Here is a 26786-nt window from a genome sequence, read left to right on the forward strand (position 1 = left end):
CTCACCAATGCAATGGTACAGAAGAGTTCCAGGGAACTCATGATAAAAGAGGATCTCCAAATCCAGGGGGGAAAAAAAAGAATTATGGAGTATAGATGCTGAATGAACCATACTATTTCTTTTGTTTTTGGTGCTGTTGTTTTTCTATTTTGAGGTTTTTCATCATTGCTCTGATTTTTCTCTTATAACATGACTAATGCATAAATATGTTTAATGTTATTATGTGTATATATATGTGTGTGTGTATACACACACACACACACAAACACACACACATATACACACACATATATATATAAAACCTATATAATATTACCTGCAGTCTAAGGGAGGGGGCAGGGAGGGAGGGAGAAAAATCTGAAATTGGAAAGCTTGTATAAACAAAAGTTGAGAACTATCTTTACATGTAACGGGAAAAAATACTTTATTAAATAAAAAAACAAAAAATAGTACTAGTTGGGGCAGCAAGGTAGCACAGTGGATAAAGCACCCCCCCCTCCTGGATTCAGGAGGACCTGAGTTCAAATACAGCTTCAGACACTTGATACTAGCTGTGTGACCCTGGGCAAGTCACTTAACCCCCATTGCCCACCAAAAAACCAAAAAAAAAAACCCAAAAAATAAAAATAAAATAGTACTAGTTGGAGCTGGACTAAACTTATTCCAGAACTGGAAATAATCTTACTTGGCCAACCTGTATGTTAAAGATGAATAAGACTGTGATACTATGCTAGCCTTACAAGCATTAATGAGCGCAACCTAATCAAAAAACCAAAGTTCCATGCTCAGACTCTTCATTTTGACACAGGGACGGAGTTGTGATGCCATAACTACAAACACTTAATTCATCAATTTAAATCTTAGACTCTCTATGTCTTCTCATTCTATACTATATTTTTTTTCCTTGATAAATATTTTACCCCAAATGCCACATATTCTACATCTTGGCCTCTACTTAAAACATTTCCTGAAGTAGAAAACTCTCATACATTGACTGTAATTATTTTATAGTTCAAAAACTCAGGGTGATATTTATGTGTTGATAAAATACCAAAGTAAGAGATTCAAAGGAAAAACAACAACAAGAACTACTATTCAGATCTACCGAATTGGGCGATTCTATTTGGGATCCAAAATGTTAAATTAAGTTATGATAACCTTATGTACAATCTTATCAAGTCAAATTTCAAAATATAGCATAGAAATCAGAAAGTGTGCTTTTTTAATAAAAGTATTTTATTTTTCCCCGTTACATGTAGAGATAGTTTTCAACATTTGTTTTTATAAGATTTCAAATTTCAAATTTTTCTCCCTCCCTCTCCTCCCTCCCACCTGCCCTAGACAGCAGGTAACTGATATAGGTTTAATACACACACACACACACACACACACACACGCACATATACATAATAACATAAAACATTTTAAACATATTTCTGCATTAGTCATATTATAGAGAAGAATCAGAACAAAAAGGAAAAACCTCGAAAAAGAAAAACAACAGCACCAAGAACAAAAGACATAATATGGTTCAATCAGCATCCATATTCCACAGTTTTGTGTTTTTTTTCTGGATTTGGAGATCCTTTTCCATCATGAGTCCTTTGGAACTTTCTTATACCTTTGTATTGGTGAGAAGAATCTAGTCTATCACAGTTAATCAACACATAATGTTGATGATACTGTGTATAATGTTCTCCTTGTTCTGCTCATCTCACTCATCGTCAGTTCATGCAAGTCCTTCCAGGTTTCTCTGAACTCCTCCTGCTCATTGTTTCTTACTGCACAATAGAATTCCATTACATTCATATGCCACAATTTGTTCAACCATTCCCCAAAAGAGCAGCTATAAATGTTTTTGTACATGTGGGTCCTTTTCCCTTTGTTATGATCTCTTTGGGAAAAAGTCCCCAAAGCAGTATTGCTGGGTCAAAGCGTATGCATAGCTTTATAGACCTTTGGGCATAATTCCAAATTGCTCTCCAGAATGGTTGAATCAGCTCACAGCTCCACCAACAATGCATTAGTGTTCAAATTTTTCTGTAGCATCCCCAACATTTATTATTTTCCTTTTATGTCATATTAGCCAATTTGATAGGTGTCAGGTGGTACCTCAGAATTGTTTTAACATATCTCTCTAATCAATAGTGATTTAGAACATTTTTTTCATATGGCAATAGATAGATTTGATTTCTTCATCAGAAAAGTGCCTGTTCATATCCTTTGACCATTTCTCAATTGGGGAATAACCTGGATTCTAATAAATTTGATTTACTTCCTGATATATTTTAGAAGGGAGGCCTTTATCAGAAGTACTTGTTATAAAAATTGATTTCCAGCTTCCTACCTCCCTTCTAATTTTGGATGCATTGCCAGAAAGTCTATTAATAAATACAACCAAAATCAGAAAAAAGTCATTATCAATAAAAAACAACATATTTAAAAAAAACAACACACATTTATAGATAGTGCCTTTCTTATTCAGTAAGTCATTGATTTTTCCTGCCACATCACCATGCTGTTTAAGTTACTATTATTATTAATAACAATAACAATAATAATAATACTAAATTTTGGTAGAATCAACTTTTGCAATCAGTAGGCCTAAGATCCACATAAAAGAGTTTTAATGATCTTCGAGTTCACAGAATATTATTGTTATAATTTAATCAGGTAGTAGCCTAAAGATGTTTGAATTTCTTATTCATTTTAACAATACTATTATGTTTAAAATAAAGCAGTGTGAAATCAACAAAGTGTGATTCTGAAAACCAGAACTTTTCACCAATTAAATGACTATCACCTATTCAAGGAAGCATTATAATAACAACAGACAAATAATTAAATGAATACATTTAAACAAAGCCACAGATGGTTTTGTATCTGTTGCTTCCATTTACTGTGCAGGGAATCCTGTGATGGATTTGTAGAAGAGTATTTCAACCCATCAAGAGCTTTCATGTTCACCAACTGAGAATTCTTTAAACATTCAGTGATCATTACCTTTCACCTGATAACATTTTGGGGAATGGATAGGGAAATTGACTATGCTTTCTTCTATCTATCTATGTTCTGAATAAGTGAGTTATAACCAATATACAAAGATATGGGAAATAATTCACAGATAACATCATCCAATGGAAAGAATACTTGATGTAGAATCAAGTACTTAGTTTCAAATCTCTGCTCTTCATTTATTACCACAGTGACCTTAGGCAAGGTAGTTAACCACTAAAGCCCTCAGTATTCTCATATATAAAACTAGGGCTTTAGGGAAAAAAAAAAAAAGACTGCTAAGATCCCATGCAGTTCGAAATATGTGATCCTATGACTGTGCATTAGAAAAGGTGAATTTTGAACAGGATCACAGACTTTCATTTATCCTTTTTAAGAAAAAAAATGGATCTTTGAAAACTAGGTAAACTAAAAGAGCTAGAGAAAGGTAAAAAAAGACTTCATAGCATGAAATGTTTAACAGAGGTGGAGAAAAAAGGGGAGGACAAAAAGCAAAGAGGAGGACATATGGGTTAATTCCCAAAACTAAATCACACAGAAATATCCTAGAAGTGGAAGTATGGAGGGATGAAGTAGGAAATTAGTATTTTTAGGAAACAGGGTGCCACTGCTTAAGATAATTTGAACAAAATGGAGTTAGAGGAAGGATTATGAGCCATCTGGATCTGGAGCAATCAGGGGAAACAAATATACATCACATAAACACACACATTCAAATAGATATACTTGTATGTGTGTGTTTAAAAGTATAATCAAGGGGATCTAGATATGGGCTGTATTAAAGACAAAAAGAGGTGGGTATATGTAATAAAAAATAGACTGGGGATATACTGTTCAAGGAAAACAATCTACAATTGTTATCAGTAGGCATCTAGTACTGATTCATTTAGAAGATAATAAATATAGTTAAATATATTGGAGGAAGTATCTTAATAGAAACTTAAATGTCTAATGAACTAAAATAATCAATAAAATAAAAAGAAATTATAAAATGCATTATATAATTGAATTCAGAAATGTAATTATACTCAAATACATTTAAAATATAAAGACATAAAAATATGAGATACTATAACAAAATTTAGTAAATACTAACAGTTTTTTTTTTAAATGAAGGAGTTGCAGTTATACTAGATAAGGCAACAGTAAAGTTTTTTTTAAAAAGGAAATATTAATAGAAAAGCAGAGAAATCACAATATGATCAAAGTCACCAAGGAACCAAAGTCAACATGAAATATTAGTATATGAAATAGTTTAATATTAACCATTTAGATGAAAGCTTAACTGATAGGAAAAAAGGTAATTAACATGCAGGAAGATAATAATGAAGTGAATTTAATGTTCATCCTTTTTTATTGAAGTCTAAAAGAAATATAAAGAAGAATAAAATATAGAAGTTAATAGAATAATGGAAAACACAGGTTTGAAATACTAATGATAATTATCAATTTTTTTTCTTTTTGTATAGCAACAATGGTACCTTTGTAAGAACTGCTCTTGTATTAATACATAAACCTCATCAATAGCAGAACAAAAAGGATTTTTAAAAATTGGAAAATAAAACTCAATAACATTTACAATCAATAAAATCAATATGATAAAATATTCAGACAAATGCAGACTAAATAATGATGGCTTATATAAGTGTTTAACAAATAACAGAAACAATAAAAATTTCATTAAAAAAAACAGACCATGGGGTAGCTAGGTGGCACAGTATACTTACTAGTTGTGTGACCCTGGCCAAGTCACTTAACCCCCATTGCTCCCGAAAAACAACCAAAACAAACAAAAACAAAAACAAAAAACAAACAAAAAAACACAAAAAGACCCAGACCATCACTATTTCCATTGAAACCATGATATGTATATTTACCCAAAATACATAGGTCATAGTGGAGACTTCTGACAAAGTTGATACACTAGAGAAGGAAATGGCGAACCACTCCAATATCTTTATTAAGAAAACCCCATGGGCGGCAGCTATGTGGCACAGTGGATAAAGCACTGGCCTTGGATTCAGGAGGACCTGAGTTCAAATCCAGCCTCAGACACTTGACACTTAACTAGCTGTGTGACCCTTGGCAAGTCACTTAACCCTCATTGCCCTGTAAAAATTAATGAAAAAAAAAAAGAAAACCCCATGGACAGTATCACCTCCCCACCCTACCCCATATTAACATGGTAGTTTCAGAGTATGCCTGTCTTTACTATTTAGTTAAGAGAAAAAATAGATTTTTGTACAAAGTCACTCATTTACTGAAAAATAGAGAATTTAATATGTGAAAATTTTAGTCTAGGATGAAGGCACATATTCTATTTCCATGCAGCTTTCTTTCTCAGCAAAGAAAAAAAAAACACTTAAAAATATAAATTACAGATAGAATTCAAAAAATGTTCTGAGCCCCCAGGCAATCTGGTGATTACCAAGCTGGGAGGATGATCTCCCACTCAGTTGAATTTAGTGCAATTATACACAGTTTTCCCTTCTTTCTCTTATGCTCTCTATAGCAAAAATACAAACTTGGAATGTGGTTAAAATTATCTTATCTTTATGTAGCAAATCACTGCTAAAAATGTAAATAACAAGTAAGCAAAACATTTAAGAAAAAAAGAAATCCTTAGTAGTTAACCTTGTTGCCCATTGCAGAAAGTAAAGCACATTCACCATTATTCCCAGTAGTTTCCCTAAGAAGTTGGAATTAATGAGAAATGGTCAAAGGATTTGAACAATTTTCACACAAAGAAACTAAAGCTTTTTATAGCCATATGAAAAATGTTCTAAATCACTATTGATTCGAGAAATGCAAATTAAAACTCAAGGTTACCACATTACACCTGTCAGATTGGCTAATATGACAAAAAAAAAGTAAAAGGATAAATGTTGGAGAAGTTGTGAGAAAATTGGAACACTCATGAATTGTTGGTGGAGTTATGAACTGATCCAACTATTCTGGAAAGCAATTTGGAATTATCCCGAAAGAGCTATAAAACTGTGCATACCATTTTGACCCAGAAATACCACTACTAAGTCTATATCCCAAAGAGATCATAAAAAGGGTGAAAGAACCCACATTTATAAAAAAATATTTATACCAAATCTTTTTGTTTTGGTAAAGATTGAGAAATTGAGGGGATGCCCATCAATTGGGGAATGACTGAACAAATTGCATTATATGAAGGTAATAAAATACTACTGTGCTATAAGAAATAATGAAAAGGCAAATTTCAGAAAAACCTGGAAACACTGAAGTGGACTGATGCTGAGTGAAATGACCAGAACCAGGAGAACATTTTACACAGTAATAGCAACATTGTGTGATGATCAAACTTGGCTCTTCTCAGCAACACAATGATCCAAGACAATTCCAAAGGACTCCGGATGGAAAATGCTTTCCACATCCAAAAAAAGAACTATGGATTCTAAATGCAGATTGAACCATACTATTTTCAATTTTTCCCCACTTTCTTGAGGTTTTTCCCTTTTGTTCTGATTCTTCTTTCTCAACATGACCAATGTGGAAATATGTTTAACATGATTGTGAATATATGTATATATATATATATATATATGCATAATAACATTAAACTTATATATAACCCATATGCATACATACATGCATACATATTATATATGTATGTGTGTGTGGATATATATATGTAGCAAATCACTGCTAAAAATGTAAATTTTTATTTATATATATATATATATATATCCACACACACATACATAAAACCTACATCAGATTGGTTGCTGTCTTATGTATGGGGGAAGGAAGGGAGGAAGGAAGAAAAATTTGGAATTCAAACTCATAAAAATGAATGTTGAAAACTATCTTTATATGTATGTGGAAAAAATAAAATACTATTAATATTGAAAAATAAAGAAGTTGGAATTTAATGAATGTCTATTATATCCTACTAATAAACTGAGCTTTATGTCAACAAAATTAAAAACACTTGAGTCTCCATAAAACATGGGGCAGTTGCTAGGAAGCATTCTCTATCTGCTTATGCTGCTGTTTATTCCACCACTACTGCTGCTACTTTCACTACTGCCACTCTCCTTTCTTTGCAATACTTCACTTTTCCCTCTCAGGAGAGATTTTAAGTTTCTGTAGTCCTGGAAAGGTCTACTCTTCAGTCCTAAATTGTACAACAAAACAATCCTCTCTTTTTGTGTTGAGAAGAAGTGTAATTCTTGTATCTTACATTTTCTTGCAAAGTAGTCAGTCCATCCCTTAGCAGAAGGAATGTTACACTGAAAAGATGGGTCATTACTGTTATGACAAACTTAGGGTCAGTAAAAGTGTTTGATAATTTCCTAAAAGTAATTCGACCTACCTTTCTTTTCAACTTTGACTCTTACTCATTGTCCATCTGTTGCTTGTTCCAGAAACGTATACTTTGAGAAAACTCTTAGGTGTATAGGATGCTTAGGGATGACTAGCACCTCTGGTGTGAGCCCTTATCAGAGCTGTATATCTACCTTTTGTGTCTAGTTTCACCCAACTTTCACCTGTGGTTCCAAGAAGCTATAACACATGCACAATAGACACACCCTAGTAAACTATCTTAGTAGATGGGCTAAATGAAGTTAAAGGTAACTGACAGGCCTCAAAACTCTTCATGATTTAGCGGATGTTTACCCTAAACATGTGAAGACTTTCTCCACTGAAATGGATGGATGACAATAATTTGTTCCAATGGCTATGAAGGCAGCTGAAGCAGGTGCTGTGGAATGCTTAGAGCTTAGTCAGACATGGAAGTTGCCAAGATCATCCACTGCATCATGGGACATTGACAGTTATCTTGACTTTTATCCTGCCACTGGATTTCAGTGACTCAGGAAGAGAGAATGAGACTGACAATTTTGCATGACTTTGCCTGAGTTAAATCCAATTCACTTGCATGTCAAGACAATACCTGTGTCCCAGGTTTTTTTTTCTATCCAACCTTTTTTTTTTCTCATTCAACCTTTGTTGCTTTCCCTATCATTTATTTTGGCCAATCTGCTAAGTGTAAAATGATATCTCAATACTTTTAATTTTCATTTCTCTAATTAGTAATTATTTATAGCATTTTATATGACTATACATTGTTTTGTTTTCTTCATAAGATAACTGCTGGCTCATATTCTTTAACCATTTATAGATTTGAAAATATTCTTTATATATTTGAGGTATGAGACCTTTATCTGAGAAACTGTCTAGAAAAATTTCCTCCAATTTTCTGCTTTCCTTCTGATCTTCAATTATTTTTTTTATTTGTACAAATCCTTTTTAAATTTAATGTAATAAAATTATCCAATTTATACCTCATGCTGCTATCTTGTTTATTCATAAATTGTTCACTTATCCATAAGGTGATATATTCCATGTTCTTCAAATTTTCTGGCAATGTCTCTCTATATTTAGGTCATGTATTCATTTTGATCTCACCTTGGTAAATGGTGTAAGATATTTTACTGTTGGTGGAACTGTGAACTGATTCAACCATTTTGGAGAGCAATCTGGAATAATGCCCAGAGAGTAATTAAACTGCCTATGCCTTTGACCCCGTAATACAACTAACTAGAACTTTTCCCCAAGATGATTAGGGGAAAAGGAAAAGAACCTATATGTTCTAAACTATTTACAGCCAATCTCTTTGTGATGTCAAAGAACTGGAAATTGCAGGGAGGCTGGTCAATTGCAGAATAACTGAACAAGTGCTGGTATGTGATTGTGATGGAGTACTACTGCACTATAGGAAATGGTAAGCTGAATGAACTTAAAAACATGGATAGACTTGTACTAAATGATGAAGAGTGAAGTGAGCAGAGCCAAGAGAACATTGCATACAGTAACAACAATATTGTTTTTTGTTTTGTTTTGTTTGTTTTTGTTTTGTTTTTTTGTTTTTGTTTTTTTGCAGGGCAATGGGGGTTAAGTGACTTGCCCAGGGTCAAACAGCTAGTAAGTGTCAATTGTCTGAGGCCGGATTTGAACTCAGGTACTCCTGAATCCAGGGCCAGTGCTCTATCCACTGCGCCACCTAGCTGCCCCCAGCAATATTGTTTTAAGAACAACTTTAAGTGATTAAATAATTTTGACTATTATAAATATCCAATTTAACTAAAAAGGTCATATAAAGGAAGGCATTATCTTTATCAAGAATAAAACAACTCATTAATAGAATTATGTATAGGATGTTTTTACATGTCTATACACATACATTTTTGTGTTAATGGTAGCCAGCTTGAGGGCAGGAAGGGAAGGAAGAAAAAAAAAGTAAGTTACATGATAATATTATTATATATTTAAAAGAAATATCATGTCATACATAATAGATTAGCAGTTTCATGTACAATCATCTTTCTCCCCATGCTACTATGTTATGGAAATGCTTATTTTATTTCTTAAGTTCAGAATAAAATAAATTAAATTAAAAGAAAACACATCACCTATGAAGAAATCTGTCTTCTTCAAAAATGAATCACGGGCAATAGTGTCATCCATTTAGTCTTTTTTGCATAGAGAGAAAGGTCAAACTTCTCTGAATGACTCCTGACAACTGAAATGCTTTGAGGCTTTACACAATTGAAAAAGTCTCATCGTTAAACAAAAACATTTAGAGCAAGTTTCATTTCACAGAGACTACCTGCAAAAGCAGTGTTAAATCTCTTCCATTACAATAATAAATACTTTTGGTTAGCATACACATTTTTACCTCATAATCACCAGTTATTAAGCAAATTGTTTTTTATATTCTCTAAAATTTTCAGTCAATGTATAAAGCTTTACATGGTATGAGATCGAGCAATTCTTCTACATCCACAACCATACTCTGCTTCTTCTCTAACTTCAATACAACTAAGTAATGATTCCTTAGATTTCCTCAGCTAGTTTGTCTGTGGCCTACTTCATTTGGAAAAGGGGAGAAATTAGTCAAAATAGTTAACTCCATAAGCTCATTAGAAGCTACTTATCTTCAAAGAAATTTCTCATGTATGACTTGCTTCAAACATTTTTGCTAAACAAAAATCCAAAATATGAAAACAGGCCAATTAGAATGGATGTCTGCATCAAAGAGTAGTTCTGGCAGCTCAATGCTCATTTGGAAATCATTTACTACTTGACCATGACCCAAGAAATCAAAGGTTTCCTTTATTATTCAACTCATGCTATCATTAATGATCTAAACAAAAGAGAAACCTAAAACCTAAAATATTAAGGGGCCAAGGAGAAATGACAATTTGTCAACAAAAATAAATCAATGCTGAAATGCAAGACTTTTGTGCTTCATAATCATGTGGAAATTATTCAAGAAATTTTGAGGCTGTGATTAATAAAATGTCAGCTCTAGCAGGTTTTAACAAAATGAAAGTTCAGGGTGTAATCTTGGTGAAAGACTGCTACCCAAAGACTAACCTAACTAAATACAAAGGGGTTTTCCCCTTTTTATCTCCACTTTTCATTTGCTTTCCTACACACACCTCACAGGAAAAATCCATCACTTCCAAACTCCCCATCAAGCTGCTAATTTAAGCCTTGATTGAGTCCCCCTCTTTTAGCTGCTTCTCCTCTCTGTAGAGTGGAATACCAAATTATCCCAATTTCTTCAATTAATTGTGCTTAGTTATCTTCAGTCCTCTTCAACTCTCCATGACCCTTTTGGGGGTTTTCTTTATAAAGATATTGAAGTGGTTTGCCATTTCCTTCTCTAACTCATTTTACAAATGAGGAAACTGAGGCAAATGGGGTTAAGTGACTTGCCCAGGGTTACACAGCTAATAGCATATGAGGCCATATTTAAACTCAGGTCTACCTGTTGTTGGTAATAGGAGATAAATTCTTTTTTTCCACAAAAGCAATTGATTTGTCACTTTACAAATATCTGATCAACAAATATATTTTTAGATTCATATCTGGGCTATGTGATAAAGAAGGTGGAGATGTAGATTCTTTCTTCAAGCTTCCCTACACCTTAAATCTTTTCAAATTAGACTTATGCCCTAGAAATTTCAGATGTTTGCATGGTCTAAGATAATAAAAACCTCCAACAAATAACAATCTAATAAGCTAACATCAGAGAAGGCTAAACCCTAATCCCAAACATGCTCACTCAGCACCATCTACTCTGGCGGTCTCCATGCTTTGTTGACCAATGGGCTGAGAGAAATGTTAGGTTCTTTTTCCACATGTTTAGCCGATGCAAAATCTACATCACTTGCAAAATTAAACATATCAGGAAAGAAGTTACAAGTGCTATTTCTTGCTTAATGATATCTGTTCTGAGGTAACCTTCTTTTGTACATGCTGTGTTTAACCTAGAGTAGCTTGGCAATGCTGACATGGCTTCTGTAATAGTGTGGCATTCTGTTATTTTATTGAAACTGCATTAGTCTTTATTTAGTGTTGCCGTATTATTTGGATGACAGCAAAGGAGAAATTGTCTGTAGTATGGATACTATGGCAACCTTGCAGAGGTCTGAAAATAATGAGCATACCATGGCTTGATTGAAAACTGTACTTAACAATCACACAGATGATTTTGCTGATAGTTCATAGTAGCATGAAATAATTTGAGAAATTACTACTCAAAATGGAGGTGAAGTAAAAATGAAAAAGCACAGAAACAAGATATGCTGATTACCACTTCTAGCAGTGCCACAGGATATTGATCATTCATATTTTATATAGCCACATTGGAATTCCAGTGATAGCAGTGTTGGATTGGGAGTATTTACAGTCAAAGGGCCTTAGTTTGATTACTGTCTGGATCTGCCATTTACCTATGTGACCTTGGACAAATCACTTTAACCTCTCTGGTATTCAGTTGCCTCATCTGTAATATAAGGGAGTTATATTAAATGACTTCTAAGGTCCCATTCATCTCTAAATCTATTATCCTTGTTATCCTAGTATTTATTTATTTTTCCTGCAAAAGGAAAAAAAAATGCCATGGAGGCATAAAGGAATAAAAACTTGTCCTGTGTTGACAGTTTATGGCAATTTACAAAGACATTTCATTTGTGTTCCTTTCAAATTGTGATCACCTTTCTGATCTATGATCATTATTTGAAAGGTGAAATAGTAAGGAAAAACCTTAATTATGAGGCACTCAGAGAATGAGCCTGAGAAGTCATCCCACATTATGGGTTTGTCCAGGTAATGGATGTAACTCTTCCTTCTCCTTCTTTTGTGTGTTTTCTAATTTCTCAGCTCCTTTGTTGGCTTGCACAGCCCATAGTTTGATCTATATGCTTGTTACCAGGCAGAGAATTTTCCCTTCTGATTTGTGACCTGAGTAAACACAAGATATTAGACCTTTGAATCTTAAGCTTGAAGGTCCTTTATACGTATTTATTTAACCATTTGCTTGATTCTCAAAGATACTTTAATGACAAATGAAATGCACTGCTTTAGTTTGCCTCTCTTAGAACTGTAGTGTATAGGGTTTGGAAGATGGTAGGTTGTGTTAGTCAATGAGGGCTTTGTCCTGGGATTTTGGGTAAGATCCTTCTTCTAGGCATGCATTATAGAGGAGCTTGCTCTCCAGCTCAGGGTATCCAGAGTTATTTTAGGATTGTTTTGACCTTCATCATGTAGTTAGTGTTTCAGAAACAATCATAGAATACTTGTGCATACCTGGAAACAGGCTCACTAAATAGTCAAGTGCTACCAGGTGCTATCTGAACTCTAATGGTCCATTCTCCTTCCTTCCTAAAACCACCCAACAACCGATCATAGATTTAGCTCTGGAAATGACTAAAAAGTAGTTTAACATTTTTAGACTTGAGAAAGCCAAGGCCCAGTGATATGAAGTAGCTTGTCCAAAGTCACCCACATAATAAATAGAAGCACTCAGAATTTAACCTCAGGTCCTCTTACTCCAAGTCAAGTGATTTTTCTTTTCTAGTGATACTGGCCTCCTTTCTGTTCCACTATTAAGATCTTCCACATCTTGACACTGACCATTTTTTTCTGGCTGTCCCCTACTCCTGGAATGCCTTTGCCTCTTTTTGTATTCTCAGTTCTTAGCACAGTCCTGGCACATAGTAAGTACCTAATAAATGCTTATTGACTGATCATCTTTCCTCTAAAATGTTTTCCCTTTTTTCCTACCTTACTTTTCCTCTCTTTCTTTTTTTAAGCTTCTAAGTTTGATGGTTTTCTACATGTTTCACATGGACTGAAGACTAACTTTTAGATAGTGGAATTGTTTTGTAGACTATAACATCAGTTAAAACAACATTACATGGCCCAAAAGAAGCCTAGGACTAAGTTCTAATATGCACTCTGGGTAACAAATTGAGGTTTCAGCAGATTCTTGTAGGGGTTTGGTTATAATGTATTAATAGTATAACTATGGAGTAGTTTTATTTTCAGCCACACTAATACAGGGGGTTATAACAATAGTTACTGAAGAAGAAAAGGGAAAAGCAATGGCTTCCAGATGATATTTGAATAATGAAAGACATATGCAGATTAAGCAGAGGTACATCTTCTAGTTATGGCTGAATTTACTAATGTTGGAATGAACTTTTTTTTTCCTTTTCTTTATCAGTGGAGTGAGGCAAGGTTACATAAATAATTCTGATCTTATTCTCTCTATTTTGTGCAGCCATACTTGAATATGCAACAAGAATCTGGCAGCTTCTTTTAGAACGTATTCCTGATCCTCTGGGAAACAGCTTACTAATAAATCAAAAGTCCTTGAAACAGTTATATGAGATCTATGTTTATGGATGCTCATGCCCTAAAAGTGCACGAGCAAGAAAACATGCCAAAGATTATGAACTGCTATGCAGAGTCATCACATTATTATAGACTAAAGATAAGCCTGGAGAATACAGGTCATAAACCAGCCTCCACGAAGGAAAATGTACAAATAGCCAAAGCTTTTCATCAGCAGTTGAGAATTACCTTCTGCTGCCTAAGCATCACAGTGTACCGTGATGCATTGTCAAAGTAATGGAAAAAACAATTAAGGAAGGCCATTGTGTCCTTTGAAAATTTTGAAGACAATTTCTTTTAATGCTGTGTCCAGAGCCAGAATAACTTGAATGCCTATGAAATTCTTTGACTTTCCTTATTTTCATAGAATTGGATCGGCTAGAGACATCTATGATAGTGACTTTTACTTTATCATCAGATAGCATTTGCAAAATATACCCATTAGAGATGAAGTAGTTCCTTGTAAACATTATACTTGCAAGTTAAGTTGATCCAAATGGTTTTTCCTGTTTAGGTTCCTAACATTTTAACAGAGTTTCAGAACATACAGCAAATACATTAGGGTATTATACAAACTATATTATCGTCATTACCAATCTTATATTCTGTAATGGCTAAGATAAAGCACAATTAGAAAATAAAAGAATAAAATAGTTGTTGCAAAAGAAATGCATCTGTCCCTCAATTAAGATGTTTTTAAACACTTAACTAAATACTGGGTTTTATTTGTTTATTTAAAGAAAAAGTTTAAATCATCTTACTGCAGTTCATCCAATTGTTGTCAGTTTTCTTGGCTTATCCACAGCCCCCTACAGCCAAGCCCAAACACTAATAGCTTTAATGTCAAAAGTCCATAGGTGTTTTCCACAAGAAGTTTCATTAAATAGTATTTTATCTTCATTCTGGTGATTGCTATCAAATTTTGATTCAATAACTAGTTTCAAGTAACCTGCATTCCCCCCAACCCCACATCACTATGCTGTTCATCTTTATATCTCTTTTTCTTTTATCTTTTATCTTTCCTGGAACAACTACAACAACAACATAAACATTTTTTTCCTCCACAATTATCGTAAGACCCCAAATTCTTGGCTTCCATTTAGACATACTTCACTAGGTAAGGTACTCATGGAAAAGAGTCCCTAATCATCCTTCTCTTTAAAACATTTCATCTTCTACTCTGTCTCTTTATCGCTGTCTTTGTCTCTCTCCATATATACACACACATACACACATGAATTAACTTCTTTAAAAACCAAGGTACAATTATATTTTACAAATTTAAGTAATCTTATAGTAGGTTTTTAAAGGAGTTCTTGGATCAGAGTATTTTGATTACTTTAAATAAGAGCATAAGCACATAAACAGAGAAGATCCTTAACAAAAGTTTATTGGACCCATGTATCAACCATATTAATCTTATATATGTTTATTAAATAAAGAATAAGATTGGTCAATCAAAATAATTTCCCGAGATCTGACTATAACATGCTACTTTTGTTTAAATTTATTGGATGTGTATGTGTATGGGGGAGGTGAGTAGATGGAGATATCTCTACTTTTCAGAAAAAAACAAATGGCCTCAAGGGATTTAAAGTCTAGGAAAGAATATAGACTTCACAACACACACATGCAAATTAAGTAAAAGTTATAAACAAAATAAAAATGGATGTTCAATCTGAAGATGAATATACATCATGGGTGTTGTAAAAGGCAATCATTATTTAGAGTGGGGCATTACCTTAGAATTTCTGGTGTCTGTCAAGGTTCAGCTTGTGTGTTATTTCCTACAGGACGAAGCTTTTTCTAATCCTTTTAATTATTGGTTCTCTCTGCTCCTGAAATAGTTATAAATTCACATTCTTCATCAGAGGTTTTATCATCTCAATACAATATAAGCTCCATGATGGTAGAGAAAGGTTTTCATTTCTTGTTTATATCTCCAGTGGCCATCACAATTCCTTGAACATAGTTGCATCTTTTAAAAAAAAAATGCTCTTTGGTTCAGATTGATTTAGAACCTTAAGAATTCTCAAGACATTGTTCTAAACCTAGACTTTCCCTATTGTTAAACTTGTTATCTGCTCACAGTACTAAGAACAAAATATCATCCGAATAGTTTGAAATGAGATACCATACCCATGATTAAAAACCTCCAGTAGTCTAGAGTTTTAACTAAAATAACTGAAATAATTAATAGCATCATTAAAGTAGAAGAATATATAAAAAATGCCACAAAAACAACATACATTTTATTAAGTCATTGTCCTGTAAATGAAAAACAATAATAATGAAAGAGATACAAAAAAATCAAAATACCTACTTAATAAAAAAAATATCTTGGAGTCTACTTACCAACACATGCATGATATATAAAAATACAACTACAAAATAATCTTTGAAGAGGGGCAGCTAGGTGGCATAGCAGATAAAGCACCGGCCCTGGATTCAGGAGGACCTGAGTTCAAATCCCCCCTCAGACCCTTGACACTTACCAGCTGTGTAACCCTGGGCAAGTCACTTAACCCCAATTGCCTCACCAAAAAAACAAAACAAAATAATCTTTGAAGAAGTAGAAACAGACAATAGAGATGCATTAATTATTCATGGTTATGGAAGGATAATGGCATAAAGTAATAACACTATCTTAATTTATAAATTATGTGCCATATAAATCAAACTACCAGTGGATAACTTTGTAGAACTGGATAAAATAGTCCAATGGATGGAAGAAAAGTTCAAGATAGTATAAAAAATGTGAAATAAGGAAAAGGAAGGAAAAGTAGCAAAATCAAATCCTAATATGATATGCTACAAAATAATAAATATCAAAATAATTTTGTATGGGTTAGAAAAAATTTAAAGAGTTGTTTAATGGAACATATTTAGTAGGCACAACTGTAAAGCAAATGAATATAGCATAAATGTTCAAAAAGACCAAGGACACCAAAAAGAACTCAAGGTAGTGTAAAAATAAATTGGGAAAATTAGAAAGCAATCTTTGAGAAATTAGGCTTAGACCAATATTTCCCTCTATGTACCACAAAAATCTGTAAATGGATCTGTCTTAAATATAAAAGGCTATAACAGGAACAAATTAAAGGAGAACATATACTCTTTCACAGCAATAGATGCAGGTAAATTCTTGAGCAAATAATGGATATATAATCAGAATAAATAAAATAACCTATTTTGATCAGAAAAGAGTAATGTTTTTGCATAAGTAAAATAAAATAATACAGGAAACATTTAAGTGGGAGGAAACCTTTGTATCAAATTTCTCTGATCAAAGTCTGATATAAAAGATTTTATATATGTGTGTATACAAACACAGAATTGATACATATATTATTATCTGAATAGATACATGTGTGTATATATAAAATAAGAGCCATTTCCCAATAGATGAACTGATTAAATACATTAACAAGTAATTTTCAAAAGAATACATGTAAGTAATCAACTAATGTTTGTTTTCCTTAGCTGTGTGTATTTGTTTCAGTAGAAAACTTTTATTTTGTGGGTTGGAGTATTGTGAAGTATAGTGGAATGGTTACGATACTGATACAGAAAAAAGGAATGAAAAGAAAGCACATGAATGAAATATTTTAAAATTTAGATGAGGACAGTAGGGAGTTCAGAAGTTCACACAGAGAACAATGGCTGTGTTGTTATTACCATAGTAAATTTAGTATACATACACATGTATATATATATATATATATATATATATATATGTATGTGTATATATATATGTATATATATGTATATATATGTATATATATGTATATATATGTATATATATGTATATGTATATGTATATGTATATGTATATGTATATGTATATGTATATGTATATGTATATATATTTATACACATACATACATATATACATATATTTGTATATACACATATATGTATACATACATATTTTAAAATCATAAAAATTGGCAGTTTAATACTCAAAACTTTTCTTCCACTTTAGTAAATTTTAATAATTTTATTTGTCAAATTAATAATTCTGAAAATGTTTCAAAATGTAATGTTCCTCTATTGTCTATACTAAAATGCAAAGTCCTTAGGCTAACATTTAAGCTCTTCCATAATCTGGCTTTGATCTACATTTCTATCCTAGTTGTATATAATACTCGAAGGTTCACCAGAGAGTTTCCTCAAAGACAATCTGTGAAGTAAATAGAGTGATCTTATCCTTGATTTTGTGATGAGGAATCTGAGGCTTGATGAAATTAAGCAAAGCATCATTTTTCCTTCTCACAAATCTATTAGGTGTTAGAATGAGAACTATAGCCTAGTTATTCTAATTCCAAGTGCAACATTCTTTCCTCATAATGTGCCTCCCTATTAGAAAGCAAGTTTCCTGAGGTTAGGGATGGTATTGCTACACTCATATTTATATCATAGCACCTTATCCATAATAGGTCCTTAAAAAATCTATATTGAAATCAAGTCTAAACTTTAAGATTCCTTTCAAGGATTAAGTTTATACTTCTAAGTATAAATTAAAATATTATAAATGATACTATACTGAAGAAAATATGCAAACTAAAAAGTGAACTAAGTTTAGCACTTTTGTCAGAAAAAAAAAAAACACCAAATACTTCTTAGAACAGGATTTGAAGAAAGAGAATAATATGGATTGGTTTAGAGAACTTGAAATTTCAAGGGAGTGAGAAGAAATGGAAGTTGTGAACAAATAGGTAAACATCAATCACATAGGTGAGGATAAAACATGAGATAAAGTGTTTGGAACTAATGGGAATAAAGACTGGTAAAGTCACTTAGTCATTAAGTGATGTTAACTATAAAATAGATTTACTGGACTTGAAATTGGCAGACAATGAATGACAGTGGGATACCTAAGCCTCTGCTATTTGGTGAACTGAAGTAGCCCAACTCTAATCAGACTACTCAGGAGCAACATTCTGGAATTGCTGAAGCACAAATTCCAATGATGTAGCAAAACTGCACTGCTAGCAAACAACAGCTGCTGCTAGACCATCTTGGAATTAATACTTAGCATGGCTCATGTCAAGCAAAGGCATCTTGGAGTTTAGAACTGTGTCTACATTATTGAAACCACTCAGCTGTAGTGTCATTCTTGCAGCATCATCACTACCAAGTAAGATTGACATATATTTATTATAGAAATCAAATAGTTCATAGAGGCCTCCTAGTATAACTTTCCTCATTTTATATATGAGAAAACTAAGGCCCCAAAAGTGACTTGGGCAAATTCATACATGGTAGTTGCAAGTAAAGAAGCCAGAATTCAAACCCAAGTATTTGGGCAGTTAGGTGGTACAGTGAATAGAATGCTAGTCTTAGATTCAGTAAGGCTCATCTTCCTGAGTTCAAATCTAGTCTCAAACACTCACTAGCTTTGTGACCCTAGGAAAGTCACTTAATCCTGTTATCCTCAGTTTTCTCTTCTATAAAATAAGCTGCAGAAGGAAATGGCAAACAACTTTAGTATCATTGCCAAGTAAACAACAAATGGGTTCATGCACAATCAGACACTACTGAAAAACAAAACAAAACAGAACAAAAAAAAATGACTGAACCACAAAAGTTTGTCTACATGTGTATCACTCTTTTAACTATACCATATTAAAGGATTTTAGAGCTGTGTAGAGTATGAAAGTCAATCAAGCCCAACCTCTTAGTCTGACAGGTAAATAAAATGAGGCTCAGAGAAGTTGCCATAGGCCATGAAGCTAGGTGGTGGCAGTGAGGACTTTAAAGTCACTGACTCATTATTATTTCATAGGATATGAAGATTTATAGCTGGAAGGCACCTTCAATATCATGAAGTTCACTCCATCCCTTATTTGAAAAATGAAGGAACAGAGTTTCAGAGTTAAAATTAATGCTTGAGGTCATATATGAAGTTAAAAAAGGAGTTGGAATTCAAACCCCAAAATGAACAGAATGTTCTTTCTATATCATCATATTAGTATTGGTCTACATGTTAATACTAATGGAAAAGACCACTGATCTTAGATACAATTCATGTATATAATATATAAGTCCAGATTTGGGTACATGCAAGAAAATACTTCAATAATTTCATAAGTAATCTTCCTATAGATTTAAATTACAAATGCAGGTATATAGAGAATTCCCATTGGCTTTTCTCCTAAATGAATAAAACTGCCCTCAAAGAAAGGGTTTAAACCACTGTAAACATTTCCACCAGGTATTCCTATTTCTTGGTCCCTGTTTTCTGTGTATCTATAATTGCATCACATCCATACTTTTAAAATGTATGTGATTCTTGTCCTTGTTCTCCTCACATACCTTCTATAGAATTATAATCTAATGTGTTAAAAGTCATCCTTTATTTCTTTTTTTTTAATTTCATGAGAAATAGTAAATTGTGTTATCTCCCTCTTTTTACTCAATCTGACCACATGTGTAGACCACTTTTTATCATACATTTCTTCAGTGTCATCCTTTATGCATCATTGTAAAGATACTGAAGATGCACCAGTTGCCTCTCTACATTGCATTAGAATGCCAGTGGCTGACAGAAGTGTCCACACTGATTGCTGAGAGACAGTATAAAGACAAAGTAAATGCACAAAGAAAAGGCAATTTTGGGACCCCAAAGAGCACTAACCCTTGAAACCAAGAACCTGAAAGAGAGGTCCACCTAAGGAAAACTCCATGATGACTCCACAAAAGAAAGACTTCCATCCAACTAAGAGAAATATATTACTTCTTTGACATTCAAGTCTTCTTTCCCTTGAAATATATGCATTTGTGGAAAAGTGCACCCCAGATTTCTGGGAGGGTGCTTTTATATTTTTTTTACTTTACCCCACTGATAAATACCCTTTTTTCTAAATGTGATTTAAGTCTGGATAGCTAGTAATCAATAGGGAGCACATTGGATTAGGGTTAAGGAAAGAAAGTACCAAAATCTTAAACCCATGATAGGTGTAGAACCCTGAGTAAGGAGTCAGAATATTCTGGGCACCAAATTTCAATGCTAGTGGGATTTGGGAAAATAGCCTAGAGAAGGAGGAGGAGTATGCATATATAGATGATAAAGAATATTGGAAATTGTGTGTTAAAGAGGGAAATCTCTTTATAATAACATGTCATTTATCTATTGACTGAATGATCCACAGTTTGTAATAAAGGCAGTGGAAAATATAGAATTAAAGAATTCTGGTATGATGTATTGGGTAATACCATTCTAATTGTATGAGAGCCAATAATGCATCCATATTGCTAACCTTATCCACAAAAAGTTGCTATATTATTATCTACATAAATTCATAGAGAGGACAATGATGCCCTTTTTTCCTTGGTAGTAGCCTAAAACTGAAAATAAATTCCGTAACATTTGTAAAAGATTATTTGGGGGGCAGCTAGGTGGCGCAGTGGATAGAGCACCGGCCCTGGAGTCAGGAGTACCTGAGTTCAAATCCGGCCTCAGACACTTAACACTTACTAGCTGTGTGACCCTGGGCAAGTCACTTAACCCCAATTGCCTCACTAAAAAAAAAAAAAAAAAAGATTATTTGGGCTCCTTACATGATATGTCCTTAGACTACAAAAATGAAAACAAATTTATACATATAGCTAATATGTCCAGGTTGAAAAAGTAGGAAATATCCTTTCTTAGATAAAAAAATTCTCTTTAATGTGAAATTAGGGGAAAAAAAACCACAATGATCTATTTTTTTATTTGTAGAAGCATCTCTAACAAGTGAGAGATTACATGTCTCTCACATATCTCCTGATTATTTTAAAAGTTAGGATTTTTCCCCCTTCTAAACCATGCATACCTTTTCAGATGCTCTTATCACTTGTTTAATGAAAGCAGCACTCAGCAGGTACTCTGATATGTGAAATGAGCTATTTCAGGACTTACACAAATCCTGCCCCAGAATGTGAGCACAGTGGCATAGTAGCCTTGATGGAAGAGAGCAAAGGTTCGGTTGTTGGTGCAACTTCATTTAAGTAGATCTTAAAAGGCAACCTTCTTTGGCACTGAATCTTTTAATTATCTCTGACCTATGCATGGATTACATAGAACTGGGACTCTCTAAACTAGAATGCCTACGTGGTTTCAAGTGTGCACTGCTCTAATCGTTACATGCGGTTTAATATATCAATGCCCTCAAGACAAGAATCCATGCTGTCAGCAAGAAATTCACTGTATGGGGTACTCGGTTGCTCAAACTATTACCTTATCCAGTCTAACTGCCTGTTGTGGAATATAACAAGAAAATACTTTGAATTCACCCAAGGGGAAAAACTATAGGGAGAAAAAGGTTATATTAAAAGTAAAAAAATACAATAAAGATTTCCTATTGCTGTCAGTTGTAGTACAGTGGTTATCCCTTCTTTAAGGTACTTCAAATAATAGATATACCCACTCCTTTAACCATAATAAAAAAGGAAACACACCCACAAAAAGGAGATTCCAATATCAGTGATTTCTATTATTTATGTAGTATGCTATAAAACCTGACGATGGAATTTCTTTCTTTTGGCAGGATTTCCTTTACTCGTTGCCACATATGCTTGCTGGACCTTCTTTTCAATAGAAACAAATTCAAGTAATTGGGCTAAGAAAAAAGGAAAAAAAAAGTAGAGCCCAGGATAAATTCCAAAATTCTAGTTTTTCCTATCATAGCAATCTGCTGCTTTGGATTTATTGACAAATTGCCAGGAGCTACATACAGTTAATGTACCACGTTCTTGAAAGTCCATTGCCATGAAATAATTTTGGGATGTATACATAGAGACATATTTAAAGCTCCCTCATATAAGTCTACACTGTTGGTTTTTTTTTTTTACTTTTTATCTCTAGTCTAACACAAATCTATGCATGTAAGAGGCACTTTAATACATCTGTAATCAATCTGTTAAATACAGCAAGTGCCTTTGATTTTGTCAATGAAGGAATTGCTTCATTTTAGAGAGATTGCACTCCTCTATAATTTATACTTTAGAAAGTTGCCTGAGGATCAGGACATTTACAAGACTTGTGAGGGTCACAAAGTTAGTAGTTATCAAAACTGGGATTTTAACACCTCTTTCTGACTCATAATCCTCCATGATTTAAATTGTGTTCACATGCCATGCTGCTGTTCATTTAAACTTATTTGATAATTATATTTTAAATGCAAAAAGAGTCTTAAAGGTTACCCATGGAGGCAAAGTAGGTCAGTGAAAAGAGTACTGCATTGGGGTCAGATGACAAAATCCCAGAATTTGAGAGCTGGAAGAGACCTCAGCGACCGATGGTACAACCTATACATGAAAGAATCACCACTAAAGTACAAGTGGTCACCCAGTGTCTGCTTAAAGATCTTCATTGAGAATTAGTCTTTGATTGTATGCTTTTAGCCTGACTCCTACCTGGAGTTACTTGAAAGTATAGCTTTCATGTATCAGGAAGTGATCTCCCATATTCTGGTAAAAAAAAAAAAATCTCTTTGTGGCACTCTGGCAGTAGTTATGTATAGCTCCCCAGCAACCCATTTTATATTTTCCACATGTCTATAGATATTACAGGTAAAAACTAAGTAATGATTTGTCTACAGGAGAAAAAGAAGAAGAAATGACTGAATTAAGCATCATTTACCACTGTTGCTTGTTTGTTTCTTATGGACTAATCATTTGTTAATTTTATTGAAATCTTCAGAGTTCAGCATGGAAATGTAAAGATTAAGTTTGTGTCCTTTACAAAATTAAAGACTCTGAGAGCTTCACACATGGTTGTTATAATTGAAAAAAAAAAAGTTCCTCACAGGTACTAGTGACTTGACTGAAATTTGACAATCTCACTGAAATCAAATAATTAGCCTTGACAATAGCATCCAAATGAATGGTTTTTATTTGTAATTGCTCTTCCCTGCTGCATTCCCAGCTAACTCCATTCCATTGTCTGTATTAAGTATTTTGGTACTTAATCATCTTTCCCCTATTGTTCTGCCATCAAGCCTCTCACCTTCTCAGTGATATATGGAAAGCTTCTGGATGTGAGAAAGGGTAGCACTTTTTATATTTCTTTTGTTTTTCTCCTTAATATCTTTCAGTGCTAGGGACATTCAGTTCAATTGTAAAATGCATTTATTTAGCACATTAAGCACGTTCTAATTGAAGAGTACTAGGCTGGGTGGTAGGGATAAAAACAAAAACAAACAACCCCTCCCTCAAAAAAAAACAAACAGAAAGGAAATGATACCTACCCTAAAGAAGCTTATATTCTTCTGAGAGGAAAGTAGGCATTCATTTTATAAAGAGTTATTAAATTTAACTAATTGAATTACTATTTTAGCCAAAATGGGACTGTTATCTATCATATATACCCCTATTATAATATAAGTACATGTACAGCTACATGCATAAATATGAATATATAAACGCTATACCATTTAATACATTCTACAAAGGATCTATATTAGATAGTAACACATTAGAAAATTATTTCTTATTTTATAAATTTAATAGCAAGCTTCTCTTCCTTAATGAAGTGGAAATTAGTTCTTCTTTCTCAGTTTCTGCATTTCTAACTCATGAAAAAGACATTTTTCAAAAAACTGGATTTTTAAACAGACACTATTGGAGTTTTGTTTTGTTCATTAGTTTATCACAAGTGCAAAGATCTTTACATTTACATCCTTAATAACACCTTTCTAATCTGTGTTAACATTTCAGATTGTTTTGAGAAACCTTGTATTTTCACATTTGGATAAATCTCTGAATTCACTTACATACAGGTATGCCAAAGTTCAACCTAGTGAAAACAGGATGGGCTTTATGCATGGTCTGTGCATCCTTTATATAACAAATTGAATGAAATTGATGCAGAATGAAGTGAGTAAAACCAGGGGAACATTGCACACAGTAACAGTAATATTGTACAATGATCAACTGTAAATGACAGCTATTCTCAGCAATATTATGATCCAAGTCAATCCCAAAGGTCTTGTGATGAAAAAAGCTGTCTACCTCCAGAGAAAGAACTGATGGAATCTGAATGCAAACTAAAGCATGCATTCTCTCCTACCCTCCCTTCCTTCCTCCTTAATTCCTTCCCTTCCTCTCTTCCCTCCCTCCTTTCCTTCCTTTCTCATTTTCTTCCACAAAACAAATAACTAACATGGACATGTTTTTTTACATGATTTCACTCATGTAAGCTATATCAGATTGCTTCCTGTCTCAGAAGGGTAGAGGGGAGGAAGGGAGGGAGGGAGAGTTTGGAACTCTAACTTAAAAAACTGTATGCAAAAATTATTTTTACATGTAATTGGGGAAAATAAAATATTATTAAAATACAATAATAAATAATATGCACAGATTTGCTCACAATCTCCATGTGTATGAGTATGAGTGGGGAGAAAAGCTGTGTGAGAAGAGTTCTTTGTTTTCCTATTTCATTTGCATATATACAAAGACTATACATTTATTAAGTGACAGAAAGTGATCTTGATTAAAACTATAAAATTTGATCAATCTTATTCACCTGAAGTCAAGTGTTTCACACAGTGCTTCTGAAACTTGGAAGACATAATGTCTTCAAGCTTGTAACAGTAGGATGACCCACATTGAAACTAGTCAACTTATTATTAGAATTTGTGTGGACTTGCATGTTCCTACTTTGTGGATGCAAATTATTTCATTTCACTCAAGTTTATCAATTATTAAATATTTATTGAGCTCCTTTTCTGTGTCAGGCACTTTCAAGGAGGTAGCAACACAGAGACAAATAAGAAAACAATGCCTATTCACAAGAACCTTATAATCTCATGAGGAGAATGAACACTGCTTAATAGCATCTAACAATGTTCAGGGCATTGGGCGAAATGCTGTGGACACAAAAACAAAAAGAAGAACCTAATTCCTCCAGCCTTATCCTTGCCTTCTGTATTTTAAAACCAGGCTGTCTCATTCTGAACTTCACTCAGCACCTGAAGCCTCCTCACCAGAGTACATTCAACTACGTCTGTACTCTTCTCAACATGAGACATCCCCTATTGTTGAGTTCCTCATGAAGCCTCCACTTTGATCTTAATAAATGACTGTTTCCTTCCTTCCTTGACTTGAAAGACTTATATTCTATGAAAAGTAAATGATCTCATGACAGCTAAGTAAATATAAACTCCTTATAAAGAAAATATCAGTCAATGGGGAATAGGGTTGGTAGGATTAAGAGAGGCCTAAAGAAGAAGGCAGCAAGGTGGCCCAGTGGATAGAGCATTGGCCCTGGAATCAGGAGTACCTGAGTTCAAATCCAGCCTCAGACACTTAACATGTACTAGCTGTGTGACCTTGGGCAAGTCACTTAACCCCAATTGCCTCACTAAAAAAAAAAAAAAAAAGAAGGTAACACTTGGGCAATTCAAGGGAGCAAAAGAGGTGGAGATTGATTCTTTTGTTTAACTAGGCAAACCAATATGATACAACCACACCTAGACTTGCCTTTGCCTTTCTTCAGGGTCTATTTTAATTTGGACTAGCCTCATGTCATGTCAGCCAATGGAATTAGCTTTGATCAATGTATAGTCACCTGCCTCTATCAAAACAGGGTAAAACCCTTGACCATTACAGGTTTGGGGTGGGGGCTCACTTGGTACTTGTTCTTCCTCTTTGGACAGTGTAGCTTTTGTAGGCCTTCTGCACTCTCCTTGAGACCATGTGCTGTCCCTCTGAGAAACAGAATGGGTTTTCTGAAACTTTTCTTCTGCTTGTGCTAATTTCCATGCCATCAATTCTTTACTGGCATATATGATATTAATTAAAAATAAAAGCTTACTGCCAAAACAGGTGCAATTGTCATTAATATATAAATAGCAATTACTTTATAAAAACAGTAGCAACAATATTTTTAAGAGTTTAATGTATATTTTTTAAAAAGAACACAAGAGTCAAGTGGGGTGGGTGTTGTGGAGATCTGTTAAGGTCTGTAATAGTTTGGAAATAGACAGTCTTTTTTTTCTGATAAAAAGTATTTTATTATTTTCCATTTATATGCAAACATAGTTTTCAACATTTGTCTATACAAA

At 33.5% G+C, this 26786-nt stretch overlaps 1 pseudogene; it reads right to left on the reverse strand.

Moving 5' to 3' along the window:
* Nucleotides 1-26489, reverse strand: part of LOC122731989 — a 49900-nt pseudogene extending 23411 nt beyond the window's left edge.
* Nucleotides 26490-26786: the final 297 nt, after the last annotated feature.

The sequence above is a fragment of the Dromiciops gliroides genome, chromosome 6 (assembly GCF_019393635.1).
Source record: "Dromiciops gliroides isolate mDroGli1 chromosome 6, mDroGli1.pri, whole genome shotgun sequence".
Taxonomy (NCBI): domain Eukaryota; kingdom Metazoa; phylum Chordata; class Mammalia; order Microbiotheria; family Microbiotheriidae; genus Dromiciops; species Dromiciops gliroides.